The sequence below is a fragment of the Elephantulus edwardii genome, unplaced genomic scaffold (genome assembly GCF_000299155.1).
Source record: "Elephantulus edwardii isolate Elephantulus edwardi_28Jun2011 unplaced genomic scaffold, EleEdw1.0 scaffold00026, whole genome shotgun sequence".
NCBI lineage: Eukaryota > Metazoa > Chordata > Mammalia > Macroscelidea > Macroscelididae > Elephantulus > Elephantulus edwardii.
The window spans coordinates 2,583,981-2,599,386 of record NW_006399776.1 but is presented as its reverse complement, the minus strand read 5'-3'; the positions used below and the strand labels follow the sequence as shown (position 1 = coordinate 2,599,386).

Below are 15,406 nucleotides of genomic sequence, written 5' to 3'. Positions count from 1 at the left end.
ATAATCTGAATATTTTGTGTCATTTCTGCTTCATTAAGGGTTTCTTCTTATTTTTATCTATTGTTCTTTTCAAATGATTAATAAAGACTAGGAAGAATCCTGGAATGTGAAATTATTTAGTCAACATCAATAAGGAAAAGGAAACAAAGGAATTGGCCAAAGCAGTGAAATTCAAAACATAAAGAACAAAGTCAATTTCCAACTGGAAAAGAGAGTATTTATAGTAAGAGAACCAAGATGCAATTAGTTTATGATTGAATTTCAAGTCTAGTGTGGCTGCTCAGAATCCCAGATGTTCTATTTGAATTCCTCCAATTGCCACTTTGAAATACTAATCTATAAATTTAATTGGTCATATGCATTATTTCCCAAGATGCTTGTTTACTCTTTTAATGTAGTATCATATTGCTTTTAATATGGTTTTCAGGCCCTACAAAGTATGTTTCCAAAGAGATCAAAGCTAATTCACTACACTTAAGTGCCTCTCTATGTCAATAAAATCTGCTTCTTAAGTATAACCAAAATCTCAAACTACTTCAGTTCTTGTTAACAGAACATCCAGTCTTGCATTAGTCTTTGAGTAAAGAACCACTGTTGATTGGGTACCAGAGATAATCTTTAGACCATTACTATTACAAAAACAAATGTCTTTCTCGTTAGGAAGAATTAGTACTAGGAAGAGCAACTCAGTTCCTCTAATGTACTATCCCTCTATTAAGTCTTTAAAGTAACATTCCCCTATTTACCTCCTAATGTCTTTTCTGCTACCATTAAAGTAATTAGGTTCTTTAAATGCCTCTTTCTCCACCTCTGAATTTAATTAGAATCTGGACCCCTGCTCTCTTAAAATACTCTCTGGCTTGTGTTACTTCATCTTTTTACTCGGAAATTCCTCTTGTCTTGTGACAATTTTCCTCCTCATATACAGAAAACTCCGTAATCATTGAAAAGTAGTCCTGGCTGTTGTAAATGGTGGTGCAAACTCAGATACTAAATGAAAGGTTGGATGTTCAAGTTAATTTAAGGTGTCTTGAAGGAAATGATCTCATAAGCTACTTTAAAAGGTCATCTCTAAACCTCACTGTTGCCCAGTCAGTTCTGATTACAGTGACCTTTCTCCACAGGGTTTCTGAGGCTGCAAATCCTTAAGGAGAAGACTGTCCTTCTTTATCCCATGGAGTGATTAGTAGAGTCAAACTGCCAACCTTTCAGTTAAAAGCTTTACAGGTTATGCATTAGGGAGCTCTGGTGGCCTAGTGGTAAGGAACTGCTCTGGCAATTCAAAGGTTTGGGTTCTAACCCAGTAGGTGTTCTGCGGGAAAAAGGCAATTCCCTCCTGTGTAATTCACTGCCTCTGAAAACGTGCTTGAGGGTCAGCTATGAGTTTTGACTCAGTGGTGCATAACAACACAATGACACCCATTTGAAGTGTCTCAGGGGAAAAGCCCTGGTGCTCTACTTCCAAAAGGTCACAGCCATTGAGCACAGTTCTATTCTGACATACATAAAGTCATACAAAAGGTCAATATGAGTTGGAATTGTCTAGACATTAACTGATAATGCTATCACTACCAACATAAATACCCAAACTATACATTAGAAATCAGAATTTTCTTGATCTTAAAATTGGTTCCCAGTTAGAAATAGCCTGGGAGCTCTCTGGGGGCCTCGTAGGTAAGGAGTTGCACTGCCAACCCTTAAAGAGGTTTGAATCCACCAGCTGCCTCGGCGAGGAAGATGGGCCATCTCCTCCATGTGATTTACTGCCTCTGAAAACCTGCTAGAGGGTCAGTTATGGGTCAATTCTGACTCGACAGCACATAACAGGAGATTGAGAATATGTTATTTCAGTAGAAAAGAAGTTTTCAGTAAAGCTAAGGCTGCAGCTTATTCTGGACAGAATGAGTTGTGGATGCAGCTCATTTTAATGAATAAATTATATATTACAAGTAAGAGATGTTTATGTGTTTATTAATTCAAAATTATTTATTAAGCATGTACTGTATGACAGAGGGAGTTCTGGTTGACTAGTGTGGTGAGAAAGCTGCACTGCAACCCCAAAGGCACGTGATTTGAATCCTGCTCCCACACCCCTCACCAAGGGAGAAGGATGGGCAATCTCTTCTTGTGCAATGAACTGCTTTTGAAAACCCACCTGGAGGGGCAGCTATGGGCCAGTTCTGACTTCATGTACACAACAGCAACAATATATAAAGTACTATGTTAGTGGCTGCGGATAGACTGGTGAGCAAACTGGTATAATCTCTGTTCTTTTTGAATGTACCACTGTTGTCAAGTTGAAGCCAACTCATAGCTGATGCTCCAGCAGTTTTCAGAGGCTGTAAATCACATAGGAGGAGATGGCCCATCTTTGTTCCATGGGACAGCTAGTGGATTCTAACCATATGTCTTTGGGTTGGCGGTGTAGCTCCTTAACACTAGACTACCAGAGCTCTCTTGAAGTTGCTATATTGTTATTGCTGTTTTTGTGTACCATTGAATTGGACAGACCAATAGCTTACCCCTTTGGTGGGTTTTTGGAGGCAGTTAATCTCATGGGAGGAGACTGCCAATCTTTCTCCCACAGAATAGCTGGTGGACTTGAACCTCATGCCTTTGGGATTGCAGCGCAGCTTCTTGCCAGTAGGCCACCATTGTTTTTACTGTTATGTGCCATCAAGTCACTTGCGACTCACAGTGACCCTATGTACAATAGCTCTGAACTCTGCTTTATCCTGAGCCACTGACTCCGACACACCTATCCCCATGACCCCAGTTATTGTGTCAATCCATTTCATCCACGGTCTTCCTCTCCTGTGCTGTCCATCCACCCTTCTAGTAATTTGGAAAGGTCTCTAACTGCAGATTTTCCCCATGCAATGCATCTCCTTATTTTCCTGATGGTTCATACCAAGGATGTTAACTGTGGATCCAGGCAAGATGAAGCTGTTGATAGTTTCAACCTCCTCTCCATCCATTATGACACTGCCTATTTGGTCTAGTGGTAAGAATCTTTGTTTTCTTGATATTGAGACACAATCCATACTGAAGGCTGCATTCCTTGATCTTTTGCAACAAGTGCTTCAAATCCTCCTCACTTTCAGCAAGTAAGATTGTGTCATCTACATAGCACAGGTTATTAATAAGTCTTCCTCTAATCCTGATACCACATTCCTCTTCATAGGGTCCAGCTTCTCGGATCATTTTCTCAGAATATAGATTGAATAGGTATGGAGATAGAATACAATTCTGATGCACTCCCTTTCCAATTCAAAATCATGCCGTGTTCCCTTGTTTCATTCTGCATGAGTACAACCAAGTGCTCTGGGATTCTCATTTTTCTCAGTGTCAGCCACAACTTGTCATGACCCACACAGTCAAACAATTTTGCACAGTTAATAAAGAAGAAATGGACAGTCTTCTCATATTCTTTACTTTGAGCCAGGATCCAACTGACATCAGCAATGATATCCCTGGTTTCAGGGCCTCCTCTAAATTTCGCTTGAACTTTTAGCAGTTCCTTATTTGTGTACTGTTACAGCCATTTTTGAATGATCTTCAGCAGTATTTTGCTTGCATGTGATATCAATCATATTGTCTGATAATTTCCACATTCAGTTGTATCATTCTTTTTGAGACTGGGAACAAATACGGACCCTTCCAATCTGTTGGCCAGAGAGCTGTCCTCCAAATTTCCTAGCATAGACTGATAAGTGCATCAAAGGCTGTATCTGTTAATTGAAACAAGCCAATTGGTATCTCCTCAATTCCTGGTGCCTTATTTTTGGCCAGTGCCTTCAATGAAGTTTCTATTTCTTCCTTCACTACCAGCGAAGAAGGAACAGTAGTTGAAAAATGTGGGCTTGGTGATAGAAATGAAGTTGGACATAGAATGACTGGATTTTGTAATTATAATGATTTATTCATTGCAAATACTTCTCTAAAAGACACAAAAGACAACTTTACACATGGATTTCACTTGATGGGCTGCGTAGCAATAGGATTCATATGTCAAAGAAATCACTGGAGAAGCTCAATTATCAACAGTCTAAACTAGGCCAGTGATGATTGTGGGTCAGATCATCAATTACTCATATACAAGTTTAAACTGAGGCTGAATAAAATGAAAATAAGTCCACAGAAACCAACATATGATCTTGAATCAATTTCGTCTGAATTTTTTAATTATCTTAGAAATAGGTTTGAGGCATTCAACAGCAATGATAGAAGATCAAATGAGTTGTGGGATGATATCAAGGATATCATCCATGAAGAAAGCAAAAGGTCATTATAAAAATGGAGGAGAAAAAAATCTAACTGGATGTTTGAAGAGACTCTAAATATTGCACTGGAGCATCAGGAAGGCAAATATAAAGGAAAACATGTTGAAATGAAAGAGCTGTACAGACAGTTTCAAAGGGCAGTTTGGGAGGACAAACCAAAGTATTATAATGGAATGTGCAGAAAGAGCTGGAATTGGAGAATAAAAAGGAAAGAACTTGCTCGGCATTTTTCAAGCTGAAAGAACTGAAAAACAAAATAAAGCCTTGGGTCTCTACTGAAAGATGCTATGGGCAATAGATTGAATGATACAGTAAGCATCAAAAGAAGATGGAGGGAATACACAGAGTCACTGAACCAGAAAAAACTGATTGACACTGAAAAAAAAATCTCAGGAATCTGGATGTTAGGGAAAGTTTTCTAGGAAGTGTCGTAAAGCAAGGGAAAAGAAGATGATATTCTGTGGGAAGCCACCCTGAGCGGGTCTTGGCTCTGGCACGAGCAACACTTTTTGTCTGTGGACCTCATTTTACATACTCACTTCTGACACACAGTGGCCAGCCAGCCCATCTCTGGGAAACTGCTTACCACTAGATCATTGTTTGTAATTCAATGCCTTGGGGCGTGTCCCTCCTTCCTATTGTAAACTGATATCCTAGGCAGTTCCCCTATATAAGCCTGTGATATTAGTTCAATAAAGGAGGCTTGATCAGAACCTGTCTTGCCTTCTTTTCTCACGTCTCTAGTCCCTCTTCAAACTCCACTCCTCCTCCTTAGGTCACGTTGAAAAAACTCTCTGGTGGTCAGGGCATAAGTCAAAGGAAAGAGGAAGAGTTGTATGTACACAAAGGACAAACTGTCAAAGATCTTGAAAGGGAATCCGGGTTTATAAGTTAACCATGTAGTTGTGTACCGTAGAGTTGGAACTGACCCACAGACAACCCTCTGCCAGGTTTTCAGAGGCAGTTAATTTCACAGGAGGAGACTGCCCATCCTTTTCCCATAGAGCTTCTGGTGGCCTTGAACCACTTGCCTTGTGAATTTCAGCACAGCTTCTTACCACTAGGCCACCAGAGCTCCCTGAAAGGAAATCATAAGGGAATGAAGTACATTCAAAGGAACAGGATGGTTAAGATCAGAGTGGACACATACTGGGAGCAGAAAAGCAGGGAGAGATAAAATAGTAGACCATATTGGAGGCAGTGTTAAAGTTCTGAGAAGAATTCTAAGAAGAATAATAGGCTGAAGTGGCAGAAAAGTTATTAAGGAAGAAGGTGACAGGATGAGATTGTGAAAGTCTAGAAGGCAGCAAGAGTGTGCTGTGCAGAGGAATCTTATCTAGGAGGCTTTTTCAATGATACTAGAAGGAAATGACAAATGAGAAATAGATTTGATGGCTCTTTAGGAAGGAAAATGGATAAGACTTGGTGATAGGAGGATTATGGGGAATGATTAACAGAGAAGCTTTGAGATGACTTGGTTACTGACTTATCCACTGGGTACATATAAGTTCCATTTACTGAGATAGGGCTTGCACTAGTTTTTGCTTAAGGACACTTTACAGTGAGGAAAGGAAAGGGGAAAAAAGACACAAGACAAAACAACCACCCACCCCATTTTCTGAGTTTGCAGGAACAGATTACCAAAAGCGTATCCAATAAGCTCTAATGAAAATCAGTCTTCTACATTAACACTAAGATTATGAAGCTCTTAGAATCAACCTGTGTTAGGAAGAAGGGGAAAGTGAAAAATATCTTAAAATAGCAGAGAAGTGACCCAGTAAGGTAGTCAGATAAAATACCATATAAGCCACCTCATCAACACCTAGATCTCAAGAGTCTAAAGAGGTTTAACCTGTAGCAAAACGAAATAAAAAACTTTCATTTATAGGAAAGCCAACACAGTATAGCTTTTCAAACTTTTTAATTTCTTTATTATTTTTATCCCTTTGGAGAAAATTAAAAAGAAACACTAGAAGACTTTTAAATACAGTCTGAATTAAAGTTTTACTGAAGGGTTTCCATTAAAGAAAACCAAGTAAAATTAACTCTGTTCCACAATAAATGTTACATAATAGTCCCTGACAGATACCATTTTGTAACTATGGAATGAGTTATCAGTTACAAATACAAAATTGAAATGGAACCAGTTTCTGCTTGGGTCAAGTTATGGACAGGAAAATGACAGAGAAGTTATCCAATCCTGTATAAAGATTGAAGAATATATAAGATAAGGCAATTAAAGATTGTACAGGATTCAAAGAAAAGAAAAGGAGGGGAAAAAGGAATAAGTAATGAAACTCACAAATTTCTATTTCTACCAACAGGTAACATGTGAGCAACCCTAGTTTTCTATTTGGAGGACTAAATTTTTATGCTTCATTACAGGATAAGTGGAACGTAGCCATCCTTCTCTGAAGTTCTTAAAGAATGCTTTAGGTCTTCATAAATTACAAAGGGTTTTTATAGAATAGAAATAGAAAAATAAAAATATTTACTTCAAATAGACTGCTGATATTGTGCTAAGGCATGGAGATGAATCCATTTGTTTATAAACGCACAGGATCTAATGTTTAAAATATTTGTGAGTTGAAGCTAATATACATTTTCACCTGGAAATAAAAAAACTAGGCTTCACTTGCAAACTAAATTTCTACATGTAAACTTTATGATGGTCTTTCCCTTCCTATTAACCTGGCTGGGATCTGATGTATTTTCATATAAACAAAGTATGTGTTTTCATTAAAGTTTTCCCTAGTCATAACATAATGTTAGGCTTAATCTAAATCAGTAATGGAGCCTTTTCTGCATGTTCTCAGCAGAGACTACGGACATTTCAGAAACAGTTAACCACTGTGAAAGGTTCTTGTGGACGGTTCTTTGTTTCCAGTAGGACAGACAGGATATTATCTTTAAAGAATTTCCTGAGAAGTGGAATCATGTTAAAAATATAAGAAGAGTAGGACCTGGCAGTTTAAAAGCTTCAGCTTGTAGTAATGAGTGATTAAGTTACAAAGATAGAAGAAATAAATCAGGAGAACAAACAAGAGGTGCAGAGAAGATGACACTGCAGGAGAGATTCTTCCAGGATCCAAGTATGGCAGTCTGTCCAGGCAGCTCATTCTCTGAGGAGCTGGGTTTGCTTTAAGGAGATGGACTATGTTTACTTCATCAGTTCCAGTGAAAGATAAAAAAAAAAGACTGAAACTATTTAAAAGAAGGAAAATAAGCTCCACCAAAGAACATTCAGTGGCTTCAAATCTGTAATTTGCCTTTCAAATCAATCCCCAACACATTAGGGGTAAATATTCCTGTAGAGAATCAAACGGATAATTAAAAAAATGTCCTTCTAACTCTCTTGAGCTTAAAGATTATTTATTCTTTTACCTTTTTTAAAATATTGTTTTAGGGGAGCTCTGGTGGCCTAGTGACAAGGAGCTGCAACTACAATGCCAGAGGCGCACGGTTCGAATCCACCAGATGCTCTGCGGGGGAAGGAGGGACAATCTCCTCCTGTATCAGTCAGATCTGATTTGACGGTACATTCACACAAAAGTAATAAAATTAAAAAAAATATTGTTTTAAAATTCCTTTCAGATCATGTGGGCTTTGAGTCATCCATAGTGGATGATTTTTAGGTGGGGTTCCCCCCAACACACACAGTAAGCTCATCTTCAATGGAAACTGCCTTCTATAAGACTGTATTTGGTACCCAGGCTGAAAAACTATACTGCGGAAAATGTGAGTATGCTTTTTCTCAGCACTTGGCCCAATTTTTAGTTTCCTTGGCAAGTAATGTAACTTTGGGTTTCAATTCCAGTGGGCTTGTTTGGATTTTTCAAGAATTATTCTTTCTTAACCACTGACCACGTGGGCTGTCCAATTCTGTAACAAATCCTCTGGCCAGTGAACGTCTCTTTACTACAGACTGGGCAGCTCCTTTCCAGCCCATGGCTTTAGCCACCGATCAACCTTTGTCCATCTTCTAGCCACTGATATGAACCTAATATCTCAACTCTAGTCATCCAAAACACACTCCAAATCTTTCCAGTAGAAAACAAAATATTTATCTGGCTTTCCTAATACCTTAATTATCTAGAGCAGCTATAACATAAATATCACATGCAGATAGCTTTAACAAATAGAAAATTATTATCCAATAGTTTAGGAGGCTGGAAGTCCAAATGTTGCACGTTGGCTCTAGAGGGTGGCTTTCTCACCCTCTGTCAACGCAGGAGGAAGTTTTGTTTGTTGTTATTGTTATTTATGATATATTTTCTTTATTAATGACCTCAACCATATTTCTTTAGATACAGGAGTTTTAAACTCAAATACTTTGGAGAAAACAAGTTCAGACTGCATTAGACTGCAACTCATTACCAGTGACATAACACAAAGTGAAAGAGCAAAGAACAAGTGGGTAGAAGGGAAGGAGAGTGAAGGAGGGAAGATATAGAAAAGGAATTAAGTTAATCAAATGGAATTACTCTTTTTTTCAATTCTTGGGAAATATGAAGTCCTTGCAAACATAGCTCGTTTCTGCAGATTCTTTTCCAAACATGTACAAAATGGAACCAAAATGCAGAATCCTTTAAGAATCTGAAGAGGTGCAACATTAAAAGCTACAATTATCGGGTAGCGAGTGTTTCTGCCTTCAGTTGCCAGTTACTTCTCCTGCACCCCAGAGTTGGCTGGGTGAAAGCAAGACCTGTGACTGTTTTCATTTCTTTTTTCTCAGCATCTGGGCATACATGGTTCGGCACCTTGGACCCGCATATATGTACGGACAAAGGCCTTCACGTGGTAGTGCGGGCAGTCCTGGAACATGCCGTCAGGTAATGGGATGGTCTCAGACATTGGTGTTGGTGTGGTGAGGGAACAGCAGGAAGGTGATATAACCGATGTTGCCCATAGCAGCATTGGTGTCCTGTTAGAGAGGAGGTACCCTGTGGCTGAAAGGACCTGTGGTGCTGTGTGGCTGGCTCTGCGTCCCTTTTGAATTCCTCCATAAACACCTTTCCAATGACCACATTATCATCTTTGAACACTGTGCTAAAGACTACTGTGACTCTGTCCTTTTAAGACTCAACATATATGATCTCATCATCCCTAATCTCTCCTTCCTTGGCTTCTTCTTGGAATTAGAAGATAGGCAAAACAGTTTAGTTTTAATATGCCAGCCTGATGCATAATGGAATCCTTGGAGGTCAGCAGGTTTTCAAGGTCATAGACCAAAGAAAATAAGTGACTTTGAGTTGTGGTGCTGGAGAACTGTCCTGAACATACCATGGACTGCCAAGAAAACAAGTAAGTCTGTTTTGGAGAGGGTGAAACCAAGTTTCTCATTGGGCTAGGATTTTGAAGCTTCATCTCATATACTTTTGCATGTGGCCAGGAGAGACTGGCCCTTGGAGAAGGACATCATGCTTAGAAGGGTGGACAGCACAGGAGAGGAAGACCGCAGATGAGATGCATTGATACAGTAACTGGGGCAGTGGAGGTAAATGTGTTGGTATCAGTGAGACTAGCTCAGGATAGGTTGGGCTTCAGAGCTATTGTTCATAGGGTCACTATGAGTCACAGGTGACTCGATGTCACTTAACAACACCAACAACAACACAGAAAAGAGACATTGTATCCTGATTCTGGGTTTACCAATAAATTTCCATATGCTCTCTTTAATAACTCATCAGCACCATGTCAAATTTCCTCATCAAATTTCAAAGAAATAATGACCATCACTTTTATTTGAAATATGATAGAAGACCCCATGAAAACCTGTAAAGGTTACTTCTACTAGTAGTTTCTGGTGGCCACGTTCTCAAACTTGAGGATCTCCTCGATGATGTGGTTGTTCACCTCCAGCAGGATCATAGCAGTGGCTGGCCCCTGAAGCCTGAAACCGTCTGCTGAGCTGCCTCCTCCACCTCCCCAACAAGCTGGGTCTCCCAGGAGAAGAGTCTTGTCCTCCTTCAATAACTTGGAGATCTTCATGTTTATTGGCCATCTCCTGTGTCAAGGTGCATCACAGCATGGGGCCCAGGCTCCAAAGACATTTTCTCAGTAGTAGGAGATTCCTCTGCTCTGCTCTCCTCTCTCCCCTTTTATTTCATGTAAGATAAAGGTGTTGCAGGTCAAATCACGGGGAAATTCTTATTACATCAGATCAGAGTTGTGATGGGAGTAAGGGTGTTTTGTTCCACCCTTAATTATTTTACAACTGATTGGTTTATCACATCAGAGCATATCATGGAGATCATAATATAACTGCCAAGTGACATCATTACATAACTACCAGACCACTGAGAGTTGTGGCCCAGCCAAGGCAACACTTATTTTTTTGAACACAATTCAAACAGTGACACCTAGTTATAGCGATGCAAAAGACTGTCATAACCAGAAAAATCCACAGCTGCCAAATCATCCACATTACACGTTATTTAATGAAGCCTACTAATGTTTGTTATGTCACATAGTATACAGTCAAAACCATATTGGCCTGGGAATCAGATTTGAGCTAACGTCCAGCCCAAAGCAAGCTATTAGACTATTTTGCTAAATTTATTGACCATACTGGGTCTCTGTGAAGGAAATAAAAATTTTCTAATTGAAACAGAAGAAAGATAAGCTCTCATCCAGCTTTAAAATGCCATGATTCTATAAAATACTATGTCTAATCTTCTAGATATTATGTAATTGTTTCCACATTCTGTTGCTTCACCTTTCTTGGGAATGGGAACATATGTGGGCATCTTCCAATCTGTTGGCCAGACAGCTGTCCAGATTTCCTGGCTAGACCGGTGAGTGCATCCAGGGCTGCGTTTGTTAACTGAAATAAGCCAATTGGTATCCCAGCAATTACTGGGGCCTTAATTTTTGCCAGTGCCTTCAATGCAGCTTCCACTTCCTCCTTCATTACTATTGGCTCCAGCTCATATGGAATATCCTGAAATTTTCTGTCAGTCAGTTCTTTTGGTTCAGTGACTCTGTGTATTCCCTCCATCTTCTTTTGATGCTTACTGGGTCATTCAATATATTGCCCATAACATCTTTCAATATTGTAACTCGAGGCTTAAATTTGTTTCTCAGTCCTCTCAGCTTGAGAAATGCAGAGTGAATTCTTCCCTTTTTATTCTCCAATTCCGGTTCTCTGCACATTCCATTATAATAATTAGCTTTGTCTTCTCAAGTTTCCCTTTGAAATCTTCTCAGCTCTTCTACTTTGGCAGGTTCCCCCCTTGTTTTGGCTTTCTGACATTCTAGTGCAATTTTCAGAGTCTCTTAAACCATTTTGATTTTTTTATCTTCTATCTTTTTAATGACATTTTGATTTCTCCATGGATGATATCTTTGATATCATCCCACAACTCATTTGGTCTTTGACTACTGGTGTTCAAACCTATTCTTAAGATGCTTTAAACCTAGTCTTAAGATGATTTTGAAATACTGAACAATATTATTAATATAACAAGCAAGGAAAATACTGCTGAAGATAATTTAAACACTAGAACAATACATAGATAGGGAAATGCTAGAAGTTCAACCAGGATTTAAAAGCAGTGGAGGGATATCATTGCTGTTGTCAGATGGATCCTGGCTAAAAGTAAAGAATACCAGAAGAATGTCTATATGTGTTTTATTGACTATGCAAAGGGATTTTACTGTGTGGACCATGAGAAGTTATGGCTAACACTGAAAAGAATGGGAATCTCATAGCACTTAATTGTGCTCATGAGAAACTTATACATACCTAGACCAAGAGGTTGTTGTGCAAATAGAGTGAGGGAACACTACATGGTTTAAAATTAAGAAGGGAATTCATCAGGGTTGTATTCTCTCTCCTTACCTATTCAATCTGTATGCTGAATAAATTATTTAGATTTTTTAAAGATTTTAATGAAAGTTTATAAAGAATTTGGATATCCATTCATTCATTGTTGAACATTTTCCTCCTTGTCCCCTCTCCCCCATTTGTTATTTTCTTAAAAAAAAAGTTTTTTCACTGTTCTACAGTCCCCACTCCCACCACTGGACCACTTTAATATACAACTCATATTCTGGACTCCTGTCAGGCTAATAACATCAAATCACATATTCCTTTTATACAGTTCTCTCCCTTGTCTGTTTCAATGTTGTGTACATTTTTTATCTCCTCTTTTAGTTTCCCTCCCAACTCCTATATCAGACCTGTTCTGTAACAATGGTATTATGCAGTATTTGTCTTTTTGTGACTGATATATTTCAGTCAGCATAATGTCCTCCAGGGTCACCCATTTTGAATAATTTCATGAGGTTTTTGTTTTTCAGTGCCACATAATATTCTATTGTGTGAATATACCCCAGCTTCTCTACCCATTTGTTTGTTGATGGGCACTTGGGTTGTTTCCAACTCTTTGCTATTGTGAACAAAGTTGCAATAAACATAGGTGTGCATATATCTGTTTGGGTGGCAGTTCTGGTTTCTTTAGGGTATGTTCCCAGTAGTGGAACTGCTAGGTCAAATGGTATTTCTATTTGCAACTTCTTGAGAAAGCTCTATACTGCCTTCCAGAGTGGTTGCAACATTTTAATCTTCCACCAACAGTGAATAAGGGTTCCAGTTTCTCCACAACCTCACCAGCACTTGTTGCTTGCTGCTCTGTTAAATTTTGCTCTTCTTACTGGGGTGAGAGGATTTTCATAGTTGTTTTGATTTGTATCTCTCTTAGGGCTATGGATTTTGAACATTTCTTCATGTGTTTGGTTGCCATCTGAATGTCTTCTTTAGTGAAGTGTCTGTTCGTATCCTGTGACCATTTTGCAACTGGGTTGTTAACCTTTATCTTGTTGTGGTGATCAAGTATTCTATAAATTTTAGATATAAGTCCCTTATTAGACATGTCATTACCAAATATTTTTCCCAGTCTGTGTCTTCCCTTTTTACCCTGTTGAAGAAGCTTTTGGATGTGCATAGGGATTTGATTCTTAGAAGGTTTCATTCATCTATATTATCCTCTCCTGGTTGTAGGTGAACAAATTATTCGAGAAGCTGGACTCTATGAAGAAGTGGCATCAAGATTAGAGGAAGACTCATCACGAACTCGTGTCATGCAGATGACACAACCTTGCTTGCTGAAAGCGAGGAGGACTTGAAGCACTTGCTGTAGACGATCAATATAGATTACATCACAATGCCAAGAAAACAAAAATTCTTAGCACTGGACCTATAGGCAATATCATGAAAAGTGGAGAAAAGATGAAAACTGTCAACTTCATTTTACTTGCATCCACAATCAACACCCTTGGTACTGGAAGTCAGGAAATTAGGAGACGTACTGCACTGGGAAAGACTGCAGTTAGGGATCTCTCCAAATTACTGAAGAATATTGGCGTCAGTTTGAGCACCAATATGTATTTTATTCAGGCCATAGTCTTTCCAATCACTTGCTATATATCTGTGAACTTGACAAGACATAAGGATGACAGAAGAAGACATGATGCCTTTGAGCTGTTGTGCTAGAGAAGAGCACTGAACATCCCATGGACTGCCAAAAGAAGAAACAAATACATCTTGGAGAAAGTGCAACTAAAGTGCTCTTTGGAGGCAAAGATGATTAAGCTTTGCCTCATTTACTTTGGGCATTTTGCTAGGTAGGGCTATTCCTTGGAGAGGGCCATGATGCTCAGAAAGGCAGAGGATTGGTGAAAGGAGAGGAAGATTCTCAACCAGGTGGCTTGACACACTGACTGCACAATGGGAGGAAGGGCAGGATAGTACAGGGTTCAGAGCTGTTGTTCATAGGGTTGCTATGGATTATACTTGACTTGATAGCACCTAACAACAACAACAGTTTTCTAGAGCCTAGTGGGAGGCAGGATGTATTGGGTGAAAGGTGAAGATAATATCTAAAGAAATCTCAAATCCCAACTCCTCAGTATTGCTGAGCTTCTTCTCCTTTAAAAGGGACTACTACGAGATACATTAATATTTCAGACACTACTATTGCTTGTGACAGGTAAACTCAGGAAGAATAGATAACAGCAAAATTCCATTTTTGTCTTTTTCAAGCCAAGATCAGCATGTAAACATTAGCTGTTCACACACACTATTCAACATTTCTCATTCATTTTTCATGAACTCATATAACATATCAAAAGGATAGATGTTCCACTCCTTAGTGTTAGACTTTCTGTCAGCAAACCTGAAGGCTAGAGTTTAGTTTAGTTGTGAAAACATATCATGGAGACAGAACAAGATTTACAGAGTAATTTTTCTCTCTCATCAGGCAGTGTGTGGAGCGAATAAATAACTTTTAGAAACAAGCATTGTATGTACAAGTCAAACAGATCACTAAGTACATACAGAAACCTAAGTACATAAACAGACCTAGTTAAGCAGGTGCTGATCAGGGAGAGGGTAAGCATTATTTAAACTACTCTGGATACACTTTTTAAAAAAGAAATTAAATTATATTAATTCCATGTTTATAATATTTTAAATTATAGTACATTAAATATCTATTAAAGTTGACAGAGAAAGCAGGGCAGTTTCCTCCTATGTGATTTGCCGTCTCTGAAAACATGCTTGAGGGTCAGATACAAATTGGTTCTGAAGTGAGGGCACATAACAACAACAACTAAAATGCCTCTGAAAAAACCCCCACAAACTGCAACTTTATATATGGAATTCACCAGGTGGCCTGCAGAGGAGTCAGATTGATTACATCTATGAAACGAATCATTGAAAAGGTCAATTGTTATTGTTGTTATGTGCCATCGAGTCATTTGCGACTCATAGTGACCCTCTGTACAAAAGCCCTAAACGCCGTTCTATCCTATGCCAACCTCGCTGTCTCAAACACACTCATTCTCACCACTCCACTCACAGAATAGATCCATCTCATCTAGGGTCTTCCTCTCCTGCGCCGTCCCTCCACTCTCCCAAACATTATGTCCCTCTCCAAGGACCAGTCCCTCCTTGCAACACGCCCAAAGTATGTCAGACAAAGCTTCAGAATCCTTGACTCCAGGGAACATTCTGGCTTCACCCTCTCCAGGGCAAACCTGTTTGTTCTCTTAGCAGTCCATGGTATATTCAACACTCTTCTCCATCACAACAACTCAAAGGCATCAATTCTCTATCATCC

The 15,406-nt window shown here is 39.0% G+C and overlaps 1 protein-coding gene and 1 pseudogene across 2 annotated transcripts in view; both read right to left on the bottom strand.

The window, feature by feature from the left end:
* FRMD5 (FERM domain containing 5) overlaps positions 1-15,406 on the bottom strand; it is a 487,250-nt gene that overhangs the window by 154,493 nt on the left and 317,351 nt on the right. The gene's annotated exons all lie outside the window — the stretch shown is intronic.
* On the bottom strand, positions 8,909-10,154 carry LOC102844156 (annotated as a pseudogene).